This window comes from Sapajus apella, unplaced genomic scaffold (assembly GCF_009761245.1).
Source record: "Sapajus apella isolate SASKATOON/1434 unplaced genomic scaffold, GSC_monkey_1.0 scaffold5, whole genome shotgun sequence".
Taxonomy (NCBI): Eukaryota; Metazoa; Chordata; class Mammalia; order Primates; family Cebidae; genus Sapajus; species Sapajus apella.
Window position 1 is genome coordinate 31,186,359 of NW_022436945.1, and position 15,281 is coordinate 31,201,639.

General features: G+C 41.5%; 1 pseudogene; it reads left to right on the forward strand.

Annotated features, from left to right (window-relative positions):
* Nucleotides 1–5,891: 5,891 nt before the first annotated feature.
* LOC116548819 lies at nucleotides 5,892–7,347 on the forward strand (annotated as a pseudogene).
* The last annotated feature ends 7,934 nt before the right edge of the window (nucleotides 7,348–15,281 follow it).

Here is a 15,281-nt window from a genome sequence, read left to right on the forward strand (position 1 = left end):
ACTTCACAGTGAATCCACTTCTAATGAAGATGGAGCTTCTCTGCAAAGCTCATTAATCACATGTGGTCTGAAGTGGGCTCTTTTCCCGACTTCTGTTCATAACAGAGCACAAGGAGGTTTGGAAGAACTAGGGGCTTTAGATGGACAATGTCCTTTGGCAACGATGTTAAGGTTTTTTGCAGTGGCCAGTATGAGGCTTTGTCAAAGGGCTCGCAGGCAGAAGATTTAAATGAGAGGAAGCTGCTGCCAGACAGAAATACAGCCATGTGATGACTGAAGCGGAAAGACTGGTTTAATAATAATGCTAATGATAATAGACATTATTTGAGTGTTTATTTTTTTTTTTATTTTTTATTTATTTATTTATTTATTTTTGAGACGGAGTTTCACTTATGTTACCCAGGCTGGAGTGCAATGGCGCGATCTCGGCTCACTGCAACCTCCGCCTCCTGGGTTCAGGCAATTCTCCTGCCTCAGCCTCCTGAGTAGCTAGGATTACAGGCACGTGCCACCATGCCCAGCTAATGTTTTGTAATTTTAGTAGAGACGGGGTTTCACCATGTTGACCAGGATGGTCTCGATCTCTTGACCTCGTGATCCACCCGCCTCGGCCTCCCAAAGTGCTGGGATTACAGGCTTGAGCCACCGCGCCCGGCCGAGTGTTTATTTTTATTCTCCCCACTTGGCAGACAAGGAAACCCAGTCCTACGGAGGTTTTTCAAGTATAAGAGACACTTCTTGGAGGACTTCTAGACACAGCCATTGGACTTACTAAAAGCAGGACTTTTAGGATGTATGTGATATATATGCATAGAATAAGATTCAAAAAAATAAATACCAGATTGCTAACAGAGATGATCTCTCAATAGATTATGGTAGCTTTAATAACAATTATTATTGTTTACCTATGTATGCCGAAATGTTTTACAGACAACATGTACCCTTTTGTATATTTTTATAAATTGCTTTTAAAGACATGCTAATATTGTCACACATCTCAGAAGAAATGCTTGGGTTTTCCCTAAAATGTTACGTAGTACATGTGGGAAGCTGTGGAGCCTTGTGGGAAGCTAAACTGAGAGAGCGTACTCAGAAATAGCAGGATGACCCTTAATGGAAAATGTGGGGAGATCCAGACCAAAGACCTTAGCATCTGCACCTCACTTGCTGTGGAAAGCCATCTAGGCCTTAATAAAGCAATACAGTTAGGTTTCAGCCTCCCGGGGTGGCTTAGCTGGAGCACAAGCTTATCAGACCTAAGAGGAGCTCCTAAGCCAGCCTGGGACCAAGGAATGCCAGGTGATCCTTCCCAAGCCTACTATGGAACAAGGTGAAACTACAAACCACCAGAATTTATGTAAGTTTCCTTTTCTTTTAGAAAAATTTCATTTTGCAAGAGGGAGTGTTCTTAGTAGTCTACGGAAGGATAGATTTCCCAGGTTTCTGGTTATTAACAGAAATGTTAATATCCCAGGAAGGTAATTTGGAATGCTTGTGCTAGGGATGTCTTAGATTTAAGTATTATCTGGTTTGTTCTCTCTCCCATGCAAGCATCAGGCTTGTATTTTCAGTGTTAACTCCTGCTCCTCCATTATACATACATACTCAACGTGTTAGCTATGGAACTAGCACTAGTTCCCATGCATGCCAACAATATGCTTTCAGCCTATTTATATTCATGTCCATAGTCCAAGTTCTAAATATCCCTCAAAAGCTTGCTCAAATGGCATTCATGAAATCCTCCCTGACCTGCCATTCCTTTCAACTTTCCAAAAGCACTTGATATGTCATTTTTGACAGCACGTTTGTTTCCTGTTTGTATTAGCTTCTGTATCACACTTTGTGACTGACCTTGAAAGGAAGATTTAGCTTTTGTTGTTGTTGTTGCCCTCTCAGTACCTAATTCTGTAAATAGAAGCTTTTTCTTTGTTATCATCTAAGAGTTTTATAGTTTTAGCTCTTTAGGTGTTTGATCCTCAAAAGGTATTTATTGAGCACTCAATCTGGATTTTCCAATGATGTCTTGGATATGACAGCAAAACCACAGGCAACAAAAGAAAAAATAGATAAATTGGACTTTATAAAACTTTTGATATATGACTTTTGTGTATCAAAAGATATTATTGACAATGAAAAGACAACCCACAGAATGGGGAAAAGATCTCCACATCATATATCTGATAAGAGATTAATCCCCACAACATATAAAGAACTTTTACAATTCAACAACAAAAAAGCAAACAATCTGATTAAAAAAGAGGTGAATGACTTGCATAGACAGTTCTCCAAAGAAGACACAAATGGCCAGTAGGCACCTGAAAAGAGGCCCAATATCAGTAGTCACTGGGAAAATACAAATGAAAACTACAACGCGATACCACTTCACCCCCATTAGGATACATATAATAAACAAAGCAAAACAAACTCCAGGAAATAAAAGTGCTGGTGAAGAAGTGGAGGAATTGGAATCCATGAGCATTGCTAGTGGGAATCTAAAATGGTACAGCTGCTATGGAAAAATGGTATAAAGCTTGCTCAAAATATTAAACATAGAATTACAATATGATCCAGAAATTTCACTTCTGAGTATGTACTTAAAAGAATTAAAAGCAAGAGCACTTTTAATTCTTAGCAAACAGATATTTTGCACACCAGTGTTCATAGCAGCATTATTCACCATAGCCAAGAGGTGGAAACAATTCAAATGTCCCTTTGATGGAGGAATGAATACAGAAAATGTGGTCTATACATACAATGAAATATTATTCAGCCTCAAAAAAGGAATAAAATCCTAACATGAATCTTGAATGATGAATCTTGAAGACTTTATGCTAAGTGAAATAAGTCAGACACGAAGGGAAAAATATTGTATGATTTCACTCATATGAGGTACCTAGCGTAGTGAAATTCACAGTGTTAAATCAAGTTTAGCCTAAAGCTGCCTCCTTACATGTTTTAAGTTTGGTCTAAGGGTTTCTGTGTATATAGTGAACTATAACAAGTGGAGGTGTAAACAGACCGTAGCCTACACTTGTGCCAGTCACTGAGTTTTGGCCAATCAACTGTAGCCAATGGTTTGAACTATGTTCAAATAAGCCAAACACCAAGCTGTAACCAGTGAGGCTGTTTCTGTGCCTCACTTGTTTTCTGTACATCACTTTCCTTTTCTGTCCATAAATCTTCTTCCACCACATGGCTGCACTGGAGCCTCTGAGCCCACTCTGGCTGGAAAGGCTGCTCGATTTGTGAGTTGTTCATTGCTCAATTAAGTTCTCTTAAATTTAATTCAGATAAAGTATTTCTTTTATCCATAGAGACAGAAAGAAGAATGGTGGATGCTAGAAGCTGTGGGGAGGAGCTGACAGTGAGTTCTCATGAGATCTTACGGTTTTATAAAAGACTTATCCCTTTGTTGCTTGGCATTTCTCCTCCTTGCCATCATGTGAAGAAGGATGTATTTGCTTCCCCTTCTGCCATGATTCTAAGTTTCCTGAGGCCTCGCCAGCCCTGTGGAACTGTGAGTCAATAAATTGTCTTTCCTTTATAAATTACCCAGTCTCGGGTAGTTCTTTAGAGCAGCGTGTGAATGGACTAATACAGCAGGGGTCCCCAACCCCCAGCCCACAGACCCCCAGTCCACAGACCGGTACTGACCTATCAGGAACTGGGTTTCACAGCAGGAGGTGAATGGTGAGTGAGCAAGCATTACCACCTGAGCTCTGCCTCCTATCGGATCAGCAGTGGCATTAGATTCTCATATGAGCTTAAACCCTATTATAAACTGCACATTCAAAGAATCTAGGTCACATGCTCCTTATGAGACTCTAACGCCTGATGATCTCAGGTGGAACAGTTTTATCCCCAAACCATCGCCTACTCCTGTTGTGGAAAAATCGTCTTACATAAAACCAATCCCTGATGCCAAAAAGTTGGCAACCACTGTTCTAGAGAACTAACTTAAAGTCTTCATAAATAGCTTACTTAATCTCCTCTTTGTTTCTTTTTTCTTTTAAAATGTATTTATTGAGGACCTCTATTCCATATGGCACTATGTGGGAGACATCATGGAGAAAAAAGTAGTAGCAGTATAGACAGTGATTAAACACAGACTCTGGATTTAAATGCCACTTTTATCCCCCTGTTATCTATAGGCACATTATTTAACCCCTCTGCATCTCAATTCCCACATATATGAAATGGGTACAATAATATTATCCATCTCATAGGGTTTGTGCTGAATATCTTCTGTTTGCCTCTCCAGGTTCATTCTCCACACGTCTCCATCCTGTTCTTGACCCTGGAAATTTGGCCTGCTTGGGATGCTTTAATGGATTTACTTGCTCTCTGGCTTCAATTTGGATTTGACCAATGGGGATCACTGGTAGGAGATCAGAGGAAGGTAGGAATAAAAAGGTTGGGTTCTTATTGTTGTTATATTTAGAGACAAGTCTCCCTGTATTCCCTGGGCTGGAGTGCTGTGGCTTTTCACAAAGGTGATCATATTGTACTACAGCCTCAAACTTCTGGTCTCAAACAGTCCTCCTGATTCAGCCTCCCGAGTAGCTGGGACTACAGGTACAGCCAGTTTTGAGGTTGAGTTTTTTTATCCCTGGCTTCCTTCCTGTAGGAATGCTGCAGGAATGGCTGCCTCCCTGACCAAAAGTTACAGCTGCTGCCGACAGAGCCCTCTCTACATGATTTCCTTTTTCTGAGGTTTCATGAACATCCCCTCCTTTACAACATCAGGCCTGGGGTGGTCATGTCTGCATTAGCCAGCTACTATATAGGCACAGGAGTGCTAAAAGAGAAGCAGTGCCTTCTGATGGACTCTTCACTAATGGTAGATGATAGAAAAATAAGTATAAAAATTATTCCTTTGGAACTTAATCATAAGTAAAAATACATTGTGGCTCATGCCTGTAATCCCAGCACTTTGGAACGCTGAGGTGGGCAGATCACTTGAGGTCATGAGTTGAAGACCAGCCTGCCCAACATGGTAGAGCCCTGTCTCAAAAATTAGCTGGGCGTGGTGGCACGCACCGGTAGTTCCAGCTACCCTTAAGGCTGAGGCATGAGAATCGCTTGAACCCAGGAGGTGGTGGTTGCAGTGAGCAGAGATCACGCCACTGCACTCCAGCCTGGGCAACAAAGTGAGACCCTGTCTCAAAATAAAATAAAATAATAAAATAAATACTATTCAGCACCCAAAACTAACTTTTCAGATTTCTAACAAGCCTACAAATCCCATTATGTGATATTCATATTCTTATTATTTATCCACATTTTGATTTCACTGAGATGTTGTTATATTTAAAGCACAGCTGCACAGCACAATCTTAATCTATAGAGCTGCTGTCCAGCTCTTCTGTGATAATGTAATAAAAAGAATTTGGATTGGTGACATAACTGTGTCAAGTTCATTGTCTCCCATTTCCTTGTTGGTTCTAGACTACTAGAAATTTTTGTCTATTGGGTAGTTGTGTTTCAATAAGTAGGGTAAAGTTTATATAGTAAGTTATTCTATCAGGGTGAATTGAGGTGTTTGACATGAAAGAGAACAGAGCTAGGGTAATTGTCACACATCAGAATGGAGAACTCTCCTTTCCTATGTCCTTGTGAAGAGTGACTGGATACTTTACACTTGTAAGCAGAAATGCTTAGAAATTTCATGTAATCTTGCAAAACATTATTTGTGGGTCAAAGGTAGAAGGCAGGGTGGTTGCAACCTACCAGCTTTCTTTTTAAGAAGATTGTGGGTCAGGGCATGAAGCCACAGCCTCCAGGCTAGGCTGCAGGCAGCTCTAGCCCAGGGTGGCCCACAGGAGTGGGAGGAGTCAGCCCAGCCTCCTGATCTCAGCTCTGGTTCCTGGGCCCATGGATGGCTATTGCCCATGCCTGGCAAGCATGGGCGCTTCCAGGAAGCTGAGGTCTGCTACTGTGGGAAATACTTCCTGTTTGCTTTTAACCTTGTCTTCTGGGTGCTGGGGTCCCTGTTCCTGGCCATCAGCCTCTGGGCCTGGGATGATCAGGGCTGACAGAGCTGGGTGGCCATTTGTGGTTGATGGAGGCATCATGTTGGTGCCAGGCTTTGCTGACTGTATCAGGACCCTCTAGGGGAACACCATTCTGTTCAAGTTTTTCTCCATATTCTTTGGCCTGATCTTCTTCCTGGAGCTGGCAATAGGGATCCTGGTCTTTGTCTTCAAAGACTGAATTCAAGACCAGCTCAACCACTTTAGCAACCACAATGTCAAGACCTACCATGACAACATTGACCTCCAGAAGCTCATTGATTTTGCTTAGGAATATTGGTCTTGCTGCAGAGCCCAAGGGCCCAATGACTGGAACCTCCGCATCTACTTCAACAGCTCTGACTTGAACCCAAGATGGGAGCACTGAGCATTACTCTTCTCCTGCTGCATCAGGGGCCCTGCAGAAGATGCCCTCAGCACCCAGTATGGCTATTGATATAGGAGTTAAAAAGAAATTATTTAGGGTAAGGAAGCATAAGGAATTTAGCAAGGATAAGGAAGTCCTAGATAAGGTTTTCCTTTTAAAGAAAAGCAGCCCCAAAATAGTTTCTTTTCTAACACAAAGCAGCCAGTAAAATTGAGCTGCAGACATAGATAAGCAAGCTAGAAGCTTGCATGGGTGAATGCCAGCAGCTGTTCCAATAGGAAAAGGCTATCTAGGGGCTAGGCATGTTCAACATGGTGGCTCCATCTTCCTTTTTCCTAGCCAACCACGTATACAGTAAGGAGCAGACAATATGGAGCTGGTCAAGTAGAGAAGCCACTTGCATAACGGAAGACTAGGGTGGGACGGCCAGCTTTCTTATGCACTATGTAAACGTCTCACCTGGTCCAAGCAATCTTTGGGCCCTATGTAAATCAGGCACCACCTCCTCAAGCCAGTCTATAAATACCCCTGTCCCACCCGCACTTCATCACAGGACCAGAAGACCCACTCGAGTGTCCCTCTCTCTCTGCAGGAGAGAGAGCTATTTTCTTTTCTCCTTCTTTCACATATTAAACCTCTGTTCTTAAACTCACTCCTTGTGTGTGTTTCTATGTCCTTGATTTCCTTGGCATGAGACAACGAACCTCGGGTGTTAACTGGGACAATGACTGCATTACTGTGATGTCTGGCTTAAACTGGAGCTGGAGCAGCAGGGATCCATCCATGCCAAAGGCTGCACGTGTCAGTTTGAGAAATGGCTGCTTGACAACTTGATTGTTACAAGCAAGGTCTTTGTGAGTATTTCCTCCAGATAGTCCTCCAGATCTTAGGCATCTTTCTGGCCCAGAGCCTCCTGAGTGACTCAAAGCAGTGACAGGCAACTGGTGAATCTGCCATGGGCCACTGCCACATGTCTGGCCTACTAAGGCCTCTGGTGGACACCCCGCTTCCCCATTCAGGACCCTCTCCTACTGTATTGGTGACAGGCAAGGCTGCAGGAGGTATTTCTGCTTGGATCTGAGTCCTGAGTGGGGTGTGTATATATAAGTGCACTATCCACCCACAGAGAAAGCCCCTGTGGCTCTGCTGGGGCTGCTTTTCCTGGAGCTGTATGCAAGGAAGGTGTGTGTGTCTACATACACACATGTACATGCATGCACAAGAGAGCCACTGTCTTGGCTATTGTTGGGGTAGTGGCCTCTCCAGAGGAGTAGGAAGGGCATAGCTAAGAGGGTACAGGCCAGGTGGGCTGGGAGGCACTGCTGTGGAGACATCTGTCTGTGTTTCCCCTCCCCCCACCCCATGCTGAGACACACTTCTCTGTACATGGCTATGTGGGACATGCTTTGAGGCCTGCTCTGGGGCCTACTGTTGCTGGGCCACCACTCCCCTCAGCTTCAAAACTCTCCTGTTTACTAGCTATACCCTGAGCCTGCCAGGAGCTCACCTCCATGTCAGTGTACTCTGTAATTAGTCCAAGAATTTTTTCTCTTTCTTGGCATGCCTCAGGAGCAAACATGATAATGGCTAGAAACTACTCAAATAAACAACTTTGAAAACCAGGGAAAAAAGTGGATTGTAAAATTTCTCTAGGACCCAGTTAGAGTAATGAGCAGGTGATTTTAAACAATTCTCGAGTTGATTATGGTGCAAAGTTGAGTTTCAAGTGTCAGGGAGAGATACTCTGATCTCCAACTTGCAACCAGCAGCCATTACAGTCCCAGCGAGGTCCATCTCCTGTGCATGTTGACATTTATAAGAAGATGGAAGAGAGTGGGGGACAGATGCAGTTTCTGAAGCCCTAGAATATATGTCTAGTGTACATATTTTTTACATATTTTTTTCTATCTTTAGTAGCTAAGTCTCTGATAAATTTTCAAAAAAGGTAAAATTTGACATTATAGATATGTAATATTTATAAAATAAAGAATTATTTTATATTATCTATAAAATAAATACATGTCAAAGATTTTGTGTAGCTCAATTAATGTGGGGACTGGGAAGGCTGTTGACACTGAGTCAATGGAGAAGTCAAGATTTTCTCTCTCTCTCTCTTTTTTTTTTTTTTTTAAAGAGACAAGGTCTGCTCTCTTGCCCAGGCTGGAATGCAGTGGCACAATCATAGCTCAGTATAGCCTTGAATTCCTGGGATCAAGCAATCCTAGCTAGAACTATTGGTGTGCACCACCATGCTTGGCTAGTTAAAAAAAGAATTTTTTTTTTTTTTTTAGAGGCAGGAGTCTCATTATGTTGCTCAGACTGGTCTTAAACTACTGGCCTCAAATGATCCTCCTGCCTCAGCCTCCCAAAGTGCAGGGATTATGGGAGTGAACCACCACACCCCATTCAAAGACTATAAATTTATATAGAATAAAGGAATATTGACATGAACTTACAAATAGAAAGAAAAGTGGATTTTTAATGTAGGAGTAGATAGGTAGAAAAGTCAATTTAGTCTCCATTTGGCAGAATTTGTTTGCATGTCTATAGATGTGGTAAGCAGAATAATACTACCCTTCCCTGCTTCTCATCCCAAAAAGTCCACATCCTAATCCTCAGAACCTGTGAATTTGTTAAATTACATGACAAAGGGGAATTAAGGTTACAGGTGGAATTAAGATTGCTAATCATCTGACCTTATTATAGGGAAAGTACCCCAGCTTATCCAACTGGGTTTAAAATAATCACAAGTCTTTAAAAGTGGAAAAGGCTGGGCCAGGCACGGTGGCTCAGGCCTGTAATCCCAGCACTACCGGATGCTGAGGCAGGAGGATCACCTGAGGTCAGGAGTTTGAGACCAGCCTGGCTAACATGATGAAATCCCATCTCTACTAAAAATACAAAAAAAAATTAGCCAGGTGTGGTGGCACACCTGTAAACCCAGCTACTCAGGAGGCTGTGGCAGGAGAATCACTTGAACCCAGGATGTGGAGGTTGCAGTGAGTGGAGATTGTGCCTCTGCACTCCAAACTGGGAGACAGAGCGAGATTTCGTCTCAAAAAAAAAAAAAAAAATGTGGAAGAGTATGGCAGAAGAGAGTCAGAGAGGGTTGTGTCTATGGAGAAATGTTCAGAAAGATGCAACATTGCTGGCTTTGAAGATGGAGAAAGGAGTCTAATAATCAAAGGTGAGGTCTAAAGCTAGAAAGAAAAAAAAAATGAATTCTCCACTAGAGCCTCTATAAAGGAGTAGAGCCCTCCAGACCTTGATTTTATCCCGGGGAGACCTGTGTGGGACTTCTGACCTCCAGAACTATAAGTTAAGAAATGTGTTATTTTAAGTCATGAAATGTGTCAAAATTTGTCACATCATCAATGGAGAAGTAATAGATAAGAATTAGTTGCATTGCTATTATTTATTTACAACTTCAAGAGTTTAAAAAATAGCCTAGTCAAAGACAAAGGTACATTGACACAGCATCAGATAATCCCCAGTCTTCAGCATTCCACTGAACGTGTACCCATTCCAAAGTCTTCAAGTTTTTCTAACATTACCAATTTTTAAAGGTAACAATAATTTTCATTTCTTAATTAAGACCTCATACTCAAGCTATAACTGCAGAGCTCATGGTGCATTCTTTTCAGGCAGCAAATAAAAGTAGGAATGTATTCCTAATGAGATGAATGACTTAGCACTTAGCAATTGCAAAGATACCCTATCTGACCACAGAATTATTAATCACTGATGGAAGCAGAAATGAGCAAATCGATTACTTGATGGTTCAGTAGAATCCCCCTTGAAAACAGGGGGAGAGGCAAGTCATCAATAACTCTGGAATCAATTCTTGTTCCATCTGCCAATTTCTAGCCAAATGGAATATGGTCTCTTGGTAGTCAACTGCTTCAGCTCTGAGGTTTGTGTTACACTAGGATTTTCTTACCTTCAATTAAAATAAGCTCAGGAATTGACCTTGACCCTATAGAAATTCTTATCAAATAGACATTAATTGGCAGGCACGGAAAGAATTCAAAATATAAAAAGTATTATATATATATATATATATATATAGAGAGAGAGAGAGAGAGAGAGAGAGAGCAAGAGAGAGAGTAGTAGAATCAAATTTTTGGCTGTCCCTGGCATCCATACCTTGTTCTTTTTATCGCAATACACAGAGTCTCAAATGAGGTTCATCCTGTTACCGGCTGCAAATCTGTATCCATACGAGTCTACAACAACCTCAATCCTTGTCTCCTTGGAAGTAAGATTTCAACCAAGAGGCATATGGCAGAGATGAATGAAAGGAAGTAAAGTAAACTTGGAAGAGGGCCAAGTGGGTGACTTAAGAGATCAAGTGCATGGTTTGACCTTTTGACTTGGGGCTTTACATGTTGGCATATTTCCGGGATTTTTCATTACTCCCCCGATTCTTCCCTTGGTGTGGGCTGCTGTCTGCATGTGCTTGCTTGAGCTTACTTGCCCAACTCTTGAGATCTTATCAGGAAGCTGCTGATCACCAGTTTCAGGTGTTTTCTATCTATTGGGAGACTGCCCTTTCCTGGTGCTGACTGTAACCAATTATTACTCTAGAGAGACAGTTAACAGCCCAACCATCCCCTGATGTTCACCCAACACTTCCGCTGTGTGTGTGGTGGGGCAGGCGGTGTGCCCTTTCCTGTCCTCCTCTACTATGCTAGCTACATGCTGTAACAATGTTGCATACATTCCTTTCAGAACTCTCCATTCAAACAAGAGTGAGTGAATGACCCAAACTTGGCCAATCTGTCTCTTAAACTAAATGATTAGCTTAAGAATTTTTGTGCAAGCAAATTTGATCCAGTGAGAATCAAGCCTGGATCATTAAATTGAAAGTATCAAGCAAGAGGCACTTTCTACAGGCTGGTCTTGCTAACCTGGTGAAATATGGACTAAAGTTGAAGGAAAATCAACTTGACAATGAAGTCAACTCAGAGGGAAGCAGAGACAAGGACATAGTTTTCTTTGATGTCATGTAGGCTCTTAAATCTAGGCGTGTCTATTAAAAGATTGATCTTTTCAGAGTAGTCATATTATTTTGCCTTTTGTCACCCATAAGTCTGTTTGGGCTTAATTTCTGTCACCTACAATCAAGAGAGTCCTGACTAAGAAAACCATGTATATTTGAGAAGTTATCTTATTACCAAAAATAATGATCAAGGAAGAAAGTAAAGAACTACAGTAGGAAAAAAAGAAGACAAATTCCAATTGTTAGAAACAATAAAAGAGGAGATTCAAATGGTATCTATACATTAAACGGAACATAAAACATAAAACTACTAAAGATACTTTTTCCAGAAAAAAAATGATAGATGTCATTGCATTCAATAGTGAAAAACCAAACACTAAAATATCTTACCAGAACCAGGTATCTTGGCAAAGTGGCTTCAACTTCTTTCACTACGGCATCAGTTTATTTTATATTGCATCTAAATTGCCTGAAACACTGTCCTGGTATCCACATCAACATTTATGGTTTTGTTTGAAGCCTGGGGAAATGGCACAGAAATGGAGAAAACATAGTCTGCCTTTGAAATGCGTATGCTCTAGGAGAAGACAACGGAAGAAGAAAGTCTAGCTGTTGGTAAAATTGAACACTGTTTGTAAGGATAACTATGGTACAAATCTAATGAAGTTGTTATCTTCTGATTTTTATTCATTCAAAGCAAATAAGTACTTCTTAGAAACCTTTCTAAAACCTCCATTATAGGCCCACATTTGTGGTCCTTATTAGGCTATATTCAGCACATCTGAGAATGCAGAAGAAGCAAAGACAGTGAAATCAAAAGAACTCCAGTATTAGATTAATGTGATTAAGTTGATTCAGTCAGCAAAACAAAATCAACCTATTAAAAAGAGTTTTAATGGGGAGTATCATCTTACAATAATCAGGCAGGGAAACCATGAACCATTAGGAAAGCAAGCTGGTTTGTGCCCCTTTCTCATTTGTCTCCATTTAGCAGATTCACAGAGCCATGGCCTAGCAGTTTTCCAGTTCAGCTTGGGGTCTAAGGTGGCAGGACCCTCCCTCCATCCTTCTCCTGTATAGTCGTTTAGTATTTTCATTCAGCTTTGAAAGGGAAAGGAAAATTTTCAACTCATATTGAGGCAGGAGAATAGGGTCTGGAGGCAGGGAACCTAAGGCAGTTTCACGCTGACTTCCCAGAACTAAATTGAAAGGAAAACCCTAAGTAACAAAAGGACCAGAGGCTACTCCCTTTGTAAATCCCCACTTTTCTGCATGGCAGTTGGGAAATTGGCTGTCCAACAAATCTGACTGATTGAGATTCACACAAATCTTTGTTTGTGTGAAAGTGCAACTTTGTAACTTCACCTTAGCTTTTACCTTTGCAACTTCATATACAGCTATGGACTGAATTGTGTTCCCCAAAATTCATATGTCAAAGCCCTAACACTCATGTGACTGTATGTATTTGGAGATAGGATCTTTAGGAAGTAATTAAGGTTAACTGAAGTTATAAGGATGGGGTCAATCAGAGAGAACTGGTGGCCTTAGAAGAAGAGGAAGAGAGGAAGGTGAAGGTGAAGATGTTTGCATAGGAGTGTAACCTTTGTAACTCCACTTCAGCCTCTGATTGGTTGCAGAAAGCAACTGATTGCTGGCCACTACTTCATTTATACGAGGTGAGCATGAAGTGGCCAATGGGAAGCCTCTAGAGGGTATTTGGACCTGAGAAGATTCTGTATTGGCTAGCTCCCACACTGTGTAGTGCACTTTTGTTTTCAATAAATCCCTGCTTTTGTTCTTTCGTTGCTTCAATCTTGTTTTGCTTTGCTGGGCGTTTTGTCCAATTCTTTGTTCAAAATGCCAAGAATCTGGACAACTTGCAGTCAAGACCCTCTACTAGTAATACTATAACAAAAACTAGTATCAAAACATAATTTTAACAAAAATGTTTAAAATGCCAACAAATCAATAATAATGGACAATAATAAAAGATAAACAACTCAGTAGAAAAAAGGCAACAGAGGCCAGGCACAGTGGCTCACACCAGTAATCCCAGCACTTTGGGAAGCTGAGGCAGGCAGATCATGAGGTCAGGAGTTCGAGACCGCCTGGCCAACATAGTGAAACCCTGTCTCTACTAAAAATACAAAAAGTTAGCCAGGCGTAATGGCAGGCATCTGTAATCCCAGCTACTCAGGAGGCTGAGGCAGGAGAATCTCTTGAACCTGGGAGGTGGAGGTTGCAGTGAGCAAAGATCATGCCACTACACTCCAGCCTGGCAACAGAGCGAGACTCCGTCTCAAAATATATGTGTGTGTGTGTGTGTGTGTGTGTGTGTGTGTGTGTGTGTGTGTGTAGTAAATGATATGGGAAGAGTGCAGAGGAGGTGAAATTTTAGCTTCGCTAGGAGGATGAGTAATCCAGGCTAGAGATCTGAAGAACCTGAACTTGGGCAGTGGCCTTAGAAAATGAGATTTGTACTGTTTCAAGAGAACCCCATTTGATTTCTAGGCTGCAGCTGACTAGCACCTGGTCTGCCCATGGATACTGGAGGATAAATACACATCTGACAGAGGAGGAGCATTACAGTCTCATGGTTTTCCAACAGGGTACCAGCTTTCCAGTAGGTCTCCAGTCAGCTCCCTCTTCTTAGCCCCTTCATATTTGATTCTCAATCTACTGCTCTTCTAATATATTTTTTTCTACACTCTTCTCCAGGTCTCAGCAGATGACATTCCCTTTTCTACCCACCTATACCTAGTTAGTCACCACATCTTAGAAGCCACCTACAAGTTATCTTTCCTCTTCTTTTCCCCCACAACACTGCCTCAATCCAGAATCTCATCACTTCTTTCCTACATGTATGTATTAACTTAAAACTCACAGGAGCTATACATTTAGAAAAGGAGACTTTATTTCTTTTTTTTTTTTCTGTTTGGTTAACCTACTTTTTTTTTTTCCATTTATTTATTTTATTGCATTTTAGGTTTTGGGGTACATGTGAAGAACATGCAAGATTGTTGCATAGGTACACACGTGGCAGTTTCTTATAAGGAGATACAGCCTTCAAGGTGGCCATCTCACAGGCAGGGAGCCTCCAGCAAGGGCCAGGGACAGGCACTTCAAAGGAGGTGGGGTTGGGGTAGGAGCTTTATACTGAATGGGTTGGCTAAACATGCATATTCAACAGGTTACAGAAAGAGCTATGAATATTCGTGAAGGTAGTCCTGACACGTGTATTGAGCAACATGCATGTTACATATAACCTCTGTTCACCTTGAGGCAGAGACTTAACATTTAATGTATTCCAGTTAGGCCCTATACATCAAAATGTGAAGCAGAGATGAAGGCACACAAGTGCATGGGCCTCTGTAAAGTGGCCAGAACCAGTCCATGGTTAGTGGTCTTACCTGGAGAGAGTTACTGAAATCTCTTGTGCAATCAAAGATGTAACTATGGTTGGCGTAGCAGGGGTTCAGTTAGTGTCTGTGAGCTGGATCAGTTGCAATTGTTTTAATATTGCTTCTCTCTAGGCCAGTGTTTTGTTTAGCTGCTAGAGAAAAAGAAAACTCTTGTGATAGAACATATTTTATTTTTTAAGTGTAGGGAGTGCATGACTTAACACTTGCCTGGCATGGCCTTAGGTTCTGTTTATAATTTGGTATCCTATTCCCACAAAGAATTTGTTCTGTCAATGTTATGATCTTTATTGTAACATTAACATGTTAAACTTAGGACTTCCTAGAACTAAATTGAAAGGAAAACCCTAACTTTCCATGCCTAAGTAGTTGCTAGTTAGCTGTGTCTAAACTACAAAAGGGAGGGAATAAAATGAGGCATGTCTGATCTCCTGTCCCATCATGGCTGGGGTCTCCTTGGT